At 37.0% G+C, this 15,072-nt stretch overlaps 1 pseudogene; it reads left to right on the plus strand.

The window, feature by feature from the left end:
- The first annotated feature begins 9,947 nt into the window (after nucleotides 1-9,947).
- LOC149229565 (DEAD-box ATP-dependent RNA helicase 53-like) lies at nucleotides 9,948-13,553 on the plus strand (annotated as a pseudogene).
- Nucleotides 13,554-15,072: the final 1,519 nt, after the last annotated feature.

Raw genomic sequence — 15,072 nt, forward strand, 5'->3', positions numbered from 1 at the left:
ATCTTCTGATACGGCATTTACTTCCGAAGCAAGAATTTCTTCTTTTGCATTTTGATCCAAATTCTTACGGGCTTTCTTTGACGAAGCCTTTATCGATTTCGTGTTTTCTGTGCCAATCACGCCATCACCGGCATGAGAGTCACTATTTGATTTAGGAGGGGGAGGAATTGAATATTCCGGTCTAGGGGCGTCAGGTATTTTGTCATAGAGCGTGCCGGACTGAGTATAAACTAAGTCCAAATACTGCGCACGAGCAATAACTTGCTCCTCTGTTACGACTCCCCCCTTGGCCACATCTTCCGTAATAGCCGGAAGTAACGACTTTATAAACCATTCAGCTAATAACTGATCGGGAACATACGTTTTCACCATCCTGCGCCGACGACGCCACTCATGTATATGATCAGATATATGGGTAGCAGTCGTCTGTTTGACGTTGGTTAATATTTCTGTTCCCGTTTCATACCTTATTGGTAATTGAAAATGGGTTAAGAAAGTCGTGGTTAGGGAGCTAAAATTGTCGAAAGAGGCTCTTGGTAATTCAATATACCATTTAGCCGCAGGACCTGTCAATGTCCCCATCGGAGTCGCCAATTTGTTGTTGGGAAAAGTATCCAATACGAAATGACCCTATCCCACTCTAAGGGTGATAGTACCTCAGCAACAACCGAATGCAAAGCTATTCAAGATTACTTCTTTATGAGATGTGAGAGAGGGGAGAAAGAGATCCACTAACCGTTGTCTTCCGCTAATGTTTGATCCAATCTTCTCTCCTTGCTGCTTGCTCCCAGCTCCTTGCTCTTTCACTGGCCCAGCTACACAAAGATCCTGCAAAAGAACAAGAAAGGGAAACTACAAGAAGCATACATCCATAATTGATTCAAGGATTAGAATAAATCAAATATACAAGCATCAATACACCAGAAAGACACATGCATATAGAAGAACCTCAAATGCTTTATTAATGGAAGAAGTAAAGTTCTGAGAGTGTTACAACCATAAGAGGCCCAATCCAGCAACACCTCCCAGCAGAAAGAAATCTCCTCTTCACCTCCTTCAAAGAAATCACCCAATAGTTCTATACTCAAACCAACAGCACTTCCTTACATTCACCAGATTCCAGCCTCCCTAGACCTCATGAGAGAGCTCTATATATAGGAGTTTTGGAGAAAGGATGAGTCAGCTTGAGTTTGGCATGAAGCTGACTAGTGTCCTCTCCCACTTCAGTTATACTTCAGTTCTTGAGTCCACTTGGAGTTTCTTGCTTCCACTTGGAGATCTAGATCCTCTTACTCATCACAAGGTGAATTCCCTGATCCAAGTGTCATTTTGGAAGCTTCCTGGGCATTTGACACCTTGCAGAATCACTGTGCCACTTGGCCAATCTCGCCCAGCGCAGGTAGCCTTCATTAGATTTGACATTCAGTGCAGGTACAGAGTGGAGCAGTTGACATTCAGTGCAGATGCTCAGTGGAGCAGTTGACATGATCCAGAATTAGCTTGTTTTTGAGTGCTTTCAGGTGGAGAACTGATTTTTAGTGCTGTGGTTTGCTGACCTTGTTCCTCTAGGGGTAGGAACAACATGTTTAGGGACTTTGGATCCCCGGATTATCGACATTTCATGCTGTAAGGCACAAAAATGTCTATAACAGCAGGGGGTTGTCCTGGAGTAAAGGTGGATAACAGAACTAGGACCATCTCATCCACATATTCACTGGACCTAAATCCCAAGATCACTGATATCATGTCAAGAATAAATCTTCCAATCTCATTGAACGAGACATATAAATAAGGACGTGGGCCTTAGGGCTGGCAATCTGGTCTCATGAATATCTTAGCAATCTGGGTTATTTCTGCACTGGACAGTTGAGAGCCTTGCTTAAGCAAAAATCCCATGGAAAGTGGAGCAAGAGGCTGAACTGGATGGAAGTGTAGCATCTCATTGATATATTCAGCAATTATGTAAAAGAGAACAGTTTGTGATGGAGTCATAACTGCTTTACTGATAGGGTCATAATTTGCACAGCAGTGGCGAATAATATCTGGGAACACATTGAGTGGGCGAAGGTAATACCTGGGGAGATTGGATTCCCATATTCCATAGATATCAGAGTTGTTCAGATGACTATTTCTGATTAGACAGAAAGTATGAAGGTGATTTTGGCAACCATATGGGTCTTTTATTTGGAAATCTCTGCCAGCCAAGGGTAAATGATTCTGGTCCATATGAGGTGCATTGAGAGGCATTACACTGAGAGCCATAGGGGCTTCCACGTTTAGTTCTCTATGTTTTTAAATGGAGGTTGAATTTCTGTGGAAAAAAGGGCAAAAGAGCAGTTTTGGATGTCTTGTTATAGCAATTATGGACTGCTCCAGCTTGAATTTGGCTCCTATAGGTATAATTTGCAGAGGAAAACCAAAAATACAGGTTCGGGGGATGGGACGGGGTAAATAACTGTATTCTAGAGGCGAATGAGTGTAATTTGCAGGTTGACTGATGAGTTGAGGAGCAGAATGCTGGTCTTTGCTTGGCCAGGTGGCGGACTGGAGCTTCTGCAGTTGCTTGGACGTAATTTGCATGCAACAGTCTCATGAAAACAACGAATAAGAACGGGCAAAAATGACAATTTTGCGAGTTTTTTTAACAAAAATTGGCTTCGCGGGGCTTTTCGGCGCTTTTTGGGCGGATGACGTCATCGGGACGTGACCTTTTGTCGCGACGCGGGGTACAGGGTGCTGATGTGGAGGTGAAGTGGTGGTGATGTTAGCGAGAGAGCGGTAAGCGGTATTGGCCCACACTGCTTATGAGCCAAGGCGGTTTCGGGTGGAGGGGCTGTGAGCATGGTGGGAGGGCGCCACGTGTCCCAAGTAAGGCAGTAATACCACTGGCTCCCTTGGTGGTAAACATCGGTGGGGAAAGGCCTCGCGATATGATCATGAGCCGTCCGATCAGTGGGCCCGGATCCAACGGTTGGTGGTATGTCGGAGATGGGTCAGGGCTATGGCGTGGGACCCATATATTTAAATAATGATTTTTAACCATATCGGGGCGGGTTTGATTGGTTGTCGGGGGGATTAAACTGTTAATTAACCAGATGTTAATTAACTTTTACAATTGCGCACGGGGAGGGTTATTTGCAAGGTTTCAGATAAACCTTGAATCCCCGATTATATAATGATATGGTTTATAACTAAACCGGGGTGGGATATAATAAAATCTTGGGATTTTCATATATTAATAAAATACGGGAAAGGGGGAATAAGCATAGGGATTTATATAATAATGTTAACGGTCAAAATGAATTTAAGAAGAGTAAGCGCCAAGTTATAAAGTTCAACAACTTAGGCTTAGGAGAAAACAAAGGTTTTACACAAGAAATGTGGCTTTTTCATGAAATGGGGTAATTGAGGAGTACTGAGCAGATCTCAATATGCTTAAGGGGAGGTTAATAAGTGATTTTGGGAGAAATGTGAAGGGAATTTAGACATGCATCACTTGATTTGTAGCCAAACAATTGCCATTGTACTTATGATAACAACAAGATGAACCTCTTTGAGAGACAAAATTAATCATAAGCCTGCTTCTGCAACACCAAAACTGCCTACCCAGCCTATTATACCTAACATTTTTCTTCTTCTTCCATGGGTGCACTTGGACTAGCAAACCCTTACAAATTTTCTTTTCTTTTCATGGAATCCTATCTAAGTCTGCCCTTATTTCTTCCAAAGGCTCAGATTTAACTGTTGAGCTCCTTTGCTTCTCTACCTATTTACTTATCTACCAAGATTGAACTGTTTGGACAGATTTTATTCTCTATCTGTAAAAAAAGAAGTTCAAACATGAACTAGCCAAGATTAAGCTGTTTTGTCATTCATCAATTGCGGCAAGAGTCAACCAACTGCACACAATGAGATTCTTTTGCAAAAATAGAATAGTAGTGGCATTTATGACTAGCACACTTTCACGGTCTTCTTTATTTGGGGTTCATTTCTTTAATTTTTCTCTTGACCATTTCATTCTTTTTACCCTTTCATCTTTCTTTTAGGGTATACCCTCTTTTCATTTTTTAATTTTTTGATCTTTTCAAAATATGGAACCTTTGCAGAAGGGAAATGATGAACATATTTGGGATTTTAACCATTCAATCATGAAATATGACACCTATTGGTATAGGAGCATAACAGGGGTACTATAGGCCATGTGAAAATCATAGGGGCCTTGGTTAGATGGCACAAAGCTATTCACCACGAGAAACTGAATGCAATAAACCATAGTACAATCACAGGAATACATAGGTAGTAGAGTGCTTTGGGACCTATGACATGGGTCATCCCTCTTGCAGAAACATGAATGATAATTCATGATATAAGTAAGAGCCAAGAGGTGGAGACATCATATTAAGTTTCATGTAAAAGACCAACTATTTTCCAAAGATTTTGTATAAGCACGAAGGTCAACATTATAGCACACAACAAATTAAAGATAAGGAGTTATACCCATGATCACCCTTCATGTGTAGGATCATTGGCCTTACATTATGTGGTGAATTTTTGGGGATAAGACACAAAAGTAATAATATGTCAAACATATTCATGCCTTACTATGTCTATGCCTAGGAGGTAGTATAAATAATCGACTAAATAAGAATATATGTTAATACTAGGGTTATGTATGTATGCATAGAGGGAGTGGGTCACATAAGAGCTTCATCTCTAAGGTAATGTTTAAGATTACAATGAAACACCACATGTAAGAATAGAATATGCATTTAAGGAAGTTGGGCGGATTGTTATTATTAATAAAAAAAATTGTGTTTTGATTCTAAACATAGGGTTCTTACACAACCCACGGAAACAATGAACCCAAGGCATTAAAACTAAAAATCTAAGGGAATAATATTAAACCCAATGGATAAATATTATAAACCCAAATATATATATTATAAACCATAAAAGAAACATGGTTGACCATGGTTGACCACAGTTGATTGATTTTTATATTGAGACAACCTCTGTCACAATGCGATGTTGGACAATGGTTGAGAAAGGTTTATTTTCATAGTGAGATAATCTTTGTCATAATGCAACGTTGGGCCATGGATGACCATGGTTGTAACAATGTGATTTTAGACGAAGAGACAATATTTGTCACAATTTGACCATGGTTGACCATGCCTGATTTCTTATTGACAGAATAATTGTTACAAAGTGATGTCGGAACATGGTTGACCATGGTTGATTTTCATATTGAGACAATCATTGTCACAACGTGACATTGGACCATGGTTGACCATGATTGATTTTAATGTCGAGACAATCTTTGTCACAATGAGACGGTGGACCATGGTTGATTTTCATATTGAGACAATCTTGGTCACAATGCAACATTGGACCATGGTTGACCATGATTGATTTTAATGTCAAGCCAATCTCTCTCACAATGAGACAGTGGACCATGGTTGACTTTCAGATTGAGACAATCTTGGTCACAATGCAACATTGGACCATGGTTGCCCATGACTGATTTTGATATTGAGAAAAACCTATGATAAACCCTAAGATAAGTATTATAAACCAAGGTATATAAACCCTATGATAAATATTATAAATGATAAAATAAACATGGTTTACCATGGTTTATTTACATATTGATATAATATTTGTCACAATACGATGTTCAACCATGCTTTGCCATGCTTACCTATGATTAATTTTCATATTGCGACAATATTTGTCACAATGCGACATTGGGCCATGATTAACTATGGTTAACCATGGTTGAAAATTATGGAGCATGACAAACCATGGTTGACCCTAAGATAAATACCATAAGCCCTGGAAAGTAAAACATGGTTCACCATGTTGTACCATATTTAATTTTCATATTGAGACAATGTTTGTCACATCGTGACATTGGACCATGGTTGTTCATTGTCGACCATGATTATAAACTCAAGGGATTTATATAAAACCCTAGGATTAATATTATAAAGCTTTTGAATAATATTATACCCTAGGAATATGAACCATTAGATTGATAAACTCAAGGGATTGATATTATAAACCAAATGAATTAATTCAAAACCTCAAGGTATTATAAACCCAACATAATAATATTAAACCCAAGGGATTAATATTATAAACGCAATGTAAGTAAACCCTAAGATAAATATTATAAACCCAAGAGGACAATAAACCCAAGGGATTAATACAAAAAACCCAAGGAAACAATATTATACCCAAGGGATCAATATTATAAACCCAAGGTATCTAAACTCAATGACAAATATTATAAACTTTAAATTAAACATGATTGACCATGCTTGATTTATTTTCATATTGAGACAACCTTTGCCACAATGTGACATTGGACATTGCAGACATGAAGATCAACGACAAGTACTCGTTAAGGGAGGTATTTGGAGAATTAACTCCTACTTGTTGTGTGCATATTAATTCATGTTCCTCATCATTAAATGCATTTGTTAATTAGTTGGATCTGATATATTTAGTCCAACTAAAATAATTTCTATATTAGTGTTTGCTTGAAATATTTTCTCAATAAGATAGAATTTCTATATTCAACCAATAATTTGATGTATTTATGTGTGATTCTTATAATGTAAATTAAGTTTTGTTGTGTAATTGGTTCATTAAATTTTCACTAAGGAGAAGGAAACCCTATCAATAGTTCTATGAGAATATCCCTCCACCATCAAGGTTGATCTAATGATTTTCACATTTACTTCTCAAGTATCTCATGATATTAGAAAATGATAAAAGAACATCCCAATTAAAACATCAAAGCACAGTAGCATAAGTCAAAATTATATGGACAATTGATTTATTATACCAAAAGGAACATGATAAAAGAAAATACATGATTAAATAATAAAAGCTCCTATTACTAACTATATCTCTACTAACATAATGTACTTTGTAAATACAACATTAGCGTGAGTCATCATAGATGGAAGAATTCATTTACTCTCTGAGAAGTATGTAGGACCACATCTATAACTATAGGGTAGTCCATGATTATATATTGCATATTGTGTATTTAAGAATGGTATATGATAGTTATTAATTAAATTATGTAAAATTTATTAATATTTAAAGATAATATAGCAAGTGTTATGCCCAAAATGAAATAGTTGAACGCATGAACCAAATATTCATTTCTAAAAGAATTGAAGTGATAAATGGAAAGGTTGCACTAAGCAGAAGGAAACACTATCGATAGTTCTATGAGAATATCCCTCTTTAAATCCTATTCACCATCAAGGTTGATTTAATGATTTTCACATTTATTTTTCAACTATCTCATGACAATAGAACATGATAAAATACAATCCTAATTAAAACATCGAGTAGCATAAGTCAACATGATGTGGGGAATTGATTTATTCTACCAAAAGGAACATGATAAAAGAAAATACATGATTAAAGCATGGAAGTACCTATTACTAAGTATATCTCTCATAAAATAATGTACTTTGTGAAGATAGCATTGGCATGAGTCATCATAGGTGGAAGAATTCATTTACTCTATGAAAAGTCTGTAAACCTGGTCCATGATTACATTTTGCATATTCTATATTTACGAATGGTATATCCTAGTTATTAATTAAATTATGTAAAATGTATTAACATTCAAAGATAAACTTTTCATATGAAAAGAAAAATTACATCAAAGTTTCAAATTATTGTATTCTAATAATCATGTTAATAGGAATATCTATTTTGGAATAGGACTTCCATAATTTTAATTTGATTATCAATAATCACTAGCATATTCACCTAAATTAGATGAGTGATAAATGCCAATAGACATCAAACATTTCACATAAAAGAAAACTATAAAACTTAACTAAATTATAACTATTATTATTATTATTATTATAATATAAAAAATAATATAATTTAAACATATATAATTTAAAAACACATGGAACAAGATTCTTAATCAACAAGAAAATCTGTAACTAATGTTCATATTATATTTTATTTTTAATCAATCAATTTAATTTGAAGGTCAAAAATGACACAACTACTTCCGATATAAATCTAAACCTTTGATATGTGGTTAGAATTAAGAAAATTTTAACCCTATTACTAAATACACACACCTATCGATGCAATGGTAAGATATAACTTCCACCAAATATTTCAAAATATTCTTAATAGTAATCACAAATCAAAGGTTGATATTGATCTCAAAAGTAGTTATGTCTTTTCTTCTCACCAAATATATATGTTTAACTCATATAATAATAATAATAATAATAATAATAATAATAATAATAATAATAGATTTATAACTTAGTTAAATTTTATGATTCTTTTTAATTATGGCAATGTGATATTTATTGAGTATTTTGATGTTTATTTATGTTATAATTATGTTAGTTAACTTTTTTTTTTTGAGGTTGTTATGTATAAGAGATTGAACTTCCAATCACTTAAATACACAAATACTTATCAACATGATTTTTTTCTAATTGTTTTACCACTTGCACAGTCTTTTAATTAACTTTTAATTTAATTCTAATATTTATAATTTCAAATTAACTTTTAGTTTAATACTAATTTTTACAATTTCAAACTTATTTTCAAATTTTAAGTGTACTCACTTTCTGACTACTTGGATAAAATTCTAGCATATAACATATAATAAATATATACTTATAATGAGTTCAACTCCTTAATATGATAAATCCTAATCACAGTAACATGTATTTTTTGAAAAACATTATATATCATATATACAAATTTATATTAGTTTTTTAAAGCCAATCTCATAAGCATAATGAGACAAAACGGATCGTGTGTGAAGCTGGGCCAAGAGCCGAGCCAGTACAGTATGCGTAGTTCCCTAATGCGAACCCCCAACCCATGGTAACTTCATTTTCCCGCAACACCTGCGAAAATGATACTTCATGTTTTTTTGTTGGTTTAATTGAAGGGGGGGAGACTCCTCAGGATTTTTATGCTAAATCATGTAACCTATAAAAGTAAACAGGGAGTTCAATAAGGTCCACTTTAATATGACGGATTTATATACATGATAATGGTAATATAATTGTTTTTCAATGCTAGCGACTCTATTCAAATCTGAAACTTTAATGGATGATATTCAATAATTTTTCGGATAAGTACATTTCACATCCAATTTTGAAAAATGATTCCCTGTCGTTTTTTAATCTAAGGAGAGAGAAGTAATGCGGAGGCTTTTCGGAAATATCGGTATCAATCAAAATCATGCACCCTAACTCAACTAAACGGGATAATTTTTGCGAATGAATTGAACAAGGTGTCACGGTGCCCATCCTTGAGATGCTAATAGTCCACGACTTATCTTTCATTTCAAGATAACTGACACCGCGTGGATCGGTCCAGATAAGTGATTCTACCTGACTTGGTGGGCATAATCCCAAGATAACTGGCCCCACGTGGGTTAGTTGGAATAACCTGGAATAGTTGATAGGTATTAAGTTTAATAGTGAAAACGTTGATAGCACCAACTTTTTATTACTTTTTGTTAGACTGTTCGGGGATTCAGTGATCGAACATGGCATGTTCCTTCAATAATTTATCTCCGCCTTCCATTACACTTTAAAAATAAAAATGAACAAAAAAATTAACACTTACTATAATTGGAACTTTACTCCGAAAAAGATATACCATTTTAATCTAAGATAACACATTCATAAAATATAGCAAGAAAATTGCGTTTAATTACGTCGTAAGGTGTTCCCCTTTGAAAATAACTCTCCTCAGGTGATTCGTGGATCTCGTTTCGACCGTCAGATGATATGTTAGACAATTAAAATGTTATTGGTCGTTCGATATCACCATTTCCGCCAAACTACTATTTATTTAGTTACCAAACTATTATTTATTCAGTTAGTTTGTTAGCCTTTCGATTTATGTTTCTATTTCGATGTATGGAAGGGGATAGTGGTGGGAGTAATAGGGCCGAGGGGGAGCGGAAAGTCGACATTTCTGAGGGCACTGATCAGGGTCTAGGAACCGCCCTTCGATTCCATCTTCATTGAGAACGATGACATCACCAGCGTCAACGTGCTCGCCCTCTTGTGCCATGTGAGCATGTTCTTCCAGACACCAGCCCTCTTCGAAGGTCGGTAATCAAATTGATGCACATTTCTGGTTCATATTAATGACTTTCTTTGACCTAATTTCTTTGATTCACAGGAAGCGTTCTGGATAACATAAGGTACCAATCTGTGCTCCGCAGGGAGAAACTGTTGGACAAGAAACTGGTTGAGTATTTGGGCTGGGCGGATTTGGACTCCTCATTGGCCGCTATATCTCGTAGCGGTCTTCAACGGGTGGCCCTCGCCAAGGCTCTCACCGACGAACCCAAGGTTGGTCTTGCTTTCTTTAAATTTGCTTATTCTTGTGGGGATTGAGGATTTTTAAGGGCGAGAAGGAAAAAAATTGTCAACTTTTTCTCTAAATTCGGTTATGGTTAAGCAACTCTTCACATAATTCATTACTCACCTGAATTGTAATTCATTACTCGCCTAGGTTTATGGATCCATGACTTTTGTTTTGTTCCTTTTTGCATTGCTCTATCCAACACAAAGTCTCATCTACTAGATTGGAACATCCGGTACAAAGTTGCTCTGGCCATAGCTTGAGATCTTCTTTATCTTCATGAAAGTTGTCAAAGACGTATTAATCATAGAGATATCAAAGCATCACACATTTTAGCTCGCATGGCTGTGTGATCCAGGACAACAAATGAGTAATGGAAGACTTCTTGTCGAGAGGATTTTGGGGGCTTTAAACTCCACTAGTTTATTGAAATCATTCATGAAGGGGGTTTTTCTTCAAATAGCAAAATGATTCAAAACCTAAGTGATGCTTTCCAACTGGGCCTTGGATCACTAGACTTGTCAACAGTGTATAATCTGTCTAACAATGTTCTACTCCCACTGGGACTTGCACCTCTTAGATTTCACAAGCTTCAAAGTGTTAGTGCTTTCATGTATTTGTATTTGGATAAATAATCAACGTTCCAAGCAGACAACTGAGTTCGAAGGTATCCAATGCCGCTAAGGCTTTTCCCCTATTGAAATCCCTCAATGGAGGAGGACCATCAGGACTTCGATTCTCCTCATGTTCGTTTCCTCTAAAGAATATCGTTTCGATAAACATTTTGTCACCTGTCTCTAGGGGTTTCACTCGGAGGGTTTCAATCCTCTGAAGCTTGCAATCCACTAGTCACTACGATGTGGTTGCTTCAATTATGCCAAATTTGAAATGCATGGTAGGAAAACAGATGAGTTTGAAGGCATCCAAATCTGTTGCGACTTTTCCCCTTTTGAAATCCCTCAATGGAGGAGGACCAATAGGGTTTTGATTCTCCTCGTGTTCGTTTCCTCTAAAGAATCCCGTTCTAATAAACCCTTTGTCGCTCATCTCTCAGGGTTTCACTTGAAGGGTTTCGATCCTCTGAAGCCTGCAATTCACCAGTGAGTACGAGGTGGCTACTTCAATTGTTCTGAGATTGAACAGCATAGTAGGTAGACAGTGGAATTCGAAGGTAGCCAAAGCCATTGCGGTGTTTTCCCTATTGAAATCCCTCAATGGAGGAGGTCCAATAGGGCTTTGATTCTCCTCATGTTGGTTTCCTCTGAAGAATCCTGTTTTGATAACCCTTTATCCCCATTCTGATAAACCCTTTGTCGCCCGTCTCTCAGGGTTTCACTCGAAGTGCTTCAATCCTCCAAAGCCTACAATCCGAGAGTTAGTATGATATCATGAGAGCTAAAATCATCAATGGTGATATGAGCCAAGTGAGATACTTCCACTCTCTAGTCGGAGTGTTTGATTGTAGTGCAGGTTCCTAGTTGTTGGCAGAATATGGAATCGTAGAGGATAAGAGGCACTCATCTTGGGTGTCAAGAGGTTGAGACACCTCGGACAAAATACAATGACTATGATACAAAAAGTTGAAGCAAAAATGAAATTCGGCGGTGATGATGAAGGGTTGATGTTGCCAACCTCGGAATGGATGAAGAGATTATTAATTCTCTCAATACGCGCAGTATTACTAGATTGTTCCCCATTCAAAAAGCAATGTTGGAACCAGTAATGCAAGGTTGTGACATGATTGGTCGCACTAGGACAGGAACTCGAAAAACTCTTGCCTTTGGAATCCCAATCTTGGGGAAATCATTCAGCACAACCGTAATAATGGGCATGGATCATATCCCTTGGCACTCATCTTGGCTCCAACACGAGAACTTGCATGCCAAGGAATTCCAAGAACCTGCTCTAAGCCTAGATACTCTTTGATGTTATGGGGGTGTACCTATAATGAGCCAAATTAATGTTCTTAGAAGGGGTTTAGATGTTGCTAGAACACCTGGTCGCATTATTGATCTAATCAATCGTGGTGCATTAGTCTTGTCAAAAGTACAGTTTATTGTTTTGGATGAGGCTAACCAGATGCCGAATGTGGGCTTTGATGAAGATGTTGAGGTGATTATGGAAAGATGGTCGAAAAGGCAGTAAAGTATTCTTTTTTCTGCTACAATGCATGTCTGGGTGCAGAGGCTTTCGAGGAAATATTTAAATGATCCTAATGTTATCGATGGTGTTGGTGAATCATCTCAGAACTAGGCAGAAGTAATCTCACATTATTATATTGTTGCATCCACCTATGGGAAACGTTCGATTCTCAACCCATTGATAATTGAATATGCCAAAGGGCGCAAATGTATTGTTTTCACTCAAACAAACTCAGATGCGGATAGTTTTCCAGTGGCACTGGGTCGAGTACTTACATGTGAACCTCTTCATGGTGATATCTCACAGAATCAGCGAGAGAGGACTCTTACTGGCTTTCATGAGGGGTGTTTTAATGTGCTGATTGCTACCGATGTAACTGCATCTAGTCTTGATATTCCTAATGTGGATCTCGTTATTTAATATGAGCTCCCAACGACTTTAGATATTTTTGTGCATAGATCGGGGCGAACAAGGCATCTAGTCTTGATATTCCTAATGTGGATCTTGTTATTCAATATGAGCTCCCAACGACTTCAGATAGTTTTGTGTATAGATCAGGGCGAGCAGGTCATTCTGGTAGGCCCGACAATGTTATCCTTATCCATACTGACCAATAGATTAGGTATGTTAAGATGATTGAAAATGATATAGGTTCCAATTTTAAAGAGATGAGTCAGATGAAAGAGGAAATAGACGATAGACTTGGTGGTTTCGGTGATTCAGGAGGTAGTCATTTTGGAAGTTATGGCGGTTCAGGAGGGAGTCATTTTGGAAGTTCTCGCAGTTCAAGGGTGAGTTGTTTTGTAAGCTACGGTGGTTCAGGAAGGGGGAGATCTAGTGGTTCAAGCTATGGTGGATCAGGAGGAGACTATGGGGGTTCAAATTATGGTAGATCAGGAGGAAGTTACAGTAGTGGATTGGGAAGTAGATATAGTGGTGGGTCAGGAGGTGGCTATGGTGGTTCTAGATCCCACCATTTTAGTGATTGTGTGGAGTCTTCTAGCTCTTAGAGATCTTCCAGTATGGGGGTTCAAGTTATGGCAGATCAGGAGGCAGTTACGGTAATGCATCGGGAATTAGCTATAGTGGTGGGTCAAGTGGTGGCTATGGTGGTTCTAGATCCCATCATTTTAGCACCGTTTTAGTGACTATGGGGAGTCTTCCAGCTCTCAGAGAGGTTACAGTAGCAGGTTTGGAGACTATGGGGCCACTTTTAGTACTAGATGAGACAATAAAATATTTGATGGAGTTTAGTTCCAAGGATGGAAGAATTTTGAAGTTGGTGTTAATTAGAAACCCAGGTTCAGGTGGCAACAATTTATCTGAAATTGTAGAGTAGTATCCTAAAGGCCTCTATTCTTTGGGAGCAAGCTTTGTCACAATTAGTGCGAACATATGAATGAAATTGCTGTAATATGACATCTGTGTAGCCACCAAGAAAGAGACAGATTTTTGGTTCCATAGGAGATTCACTATGTTTTTCTTAGTGAGAAATAGTAGTTGTGTATGGAATGTGTCATTTCAAAAGAAAATGCACGTTGTATTTACTGCAAATGAATTGCATCCTTTGTAGCATAGTTTAGTGAAAATTTGTACGGAATATGTCGTTTGAAAATAAAATGCACATTGTATTTACCAGCAAGTGCAAATGAATTGTATCCTCTATAGCATATTTTAGTGAAAAGCATAGATATCTTAACTGTTGTGATTTTCGTGTAGAACATATGCAATATATAACTATTGTTGACCTAGAAATATTCAATGCACCTAGTATTGTAGAGTGTATTGGTGATGGATCGATCGCTCTAGGATTCCACCTCATTTTTCTTTGCAAATGTAAAGAAAATTGGGGTTCTTTTGATTAGATTTGACAATTTTATTTACATAGGATTGTGCGCAACTATTGCAGGTGTGCTGGGAGAAATTTGCTTGTTATTTTGACTTAAGGCCCTGGGCATTTGATCGAGCCGAGTCTTTATTCGAGCAGAGCCAAGGCCAAGGATATATAAGCAAATGAGGGAAAACGCTTTCCGTCCATGTCTTCAAAGGCATTTCCTTTTTGTCCCTCTAAAGAAGTGCCAAGTTATTTATTCGAGCAGAGCCAAGGCCAAGGATATATAAGAAAATAGGGGAAAATGCTTTTCGTTGATGTCTTCCAAAGGCATCTCCTTTTTGTCTGTAACTTCTAAACAAGTACCAAGTTTTCTTCTACTTTGTCTTAAATGTTTACAACACCTTGGACCATGTATTCAGTTTTCCTACTTTTATAACACAAAATTTATTAATTTCTTTTCACAATGTTTGGGAAGGAGATACCTTACCTAGTCCCCAAAATCGTGATTCTCAGTGTCCTATAGTGAAAATTGGTATGGTTATGCTGGACAAAAAAACAGAATATGATTGTCAAATTTCAGGTGGTTCAAGCTATTATTCTATGCCTAAAAATGCATGACCCAACAAATTCTCAGGTGATTTTTTCTATAATGGTTTGCTACCCGAAGGTTTTGGATATGGTGAGGATTATCAAAT

This window comes from Pinus tabuliformis, chromosome J (genome assembly GCF_031772625.1).
Source record: "Pinus tabuliformis cultivar Carrire ecotype Pingquan chromosome J, CPIR1, whole genome shotgun sequence".
NCBI lineage: Eukaryota > Viridiplantae > Streptophyta > Pinopsida > Pinales > Pinaceae > Pinus > Pinus tabuliformis.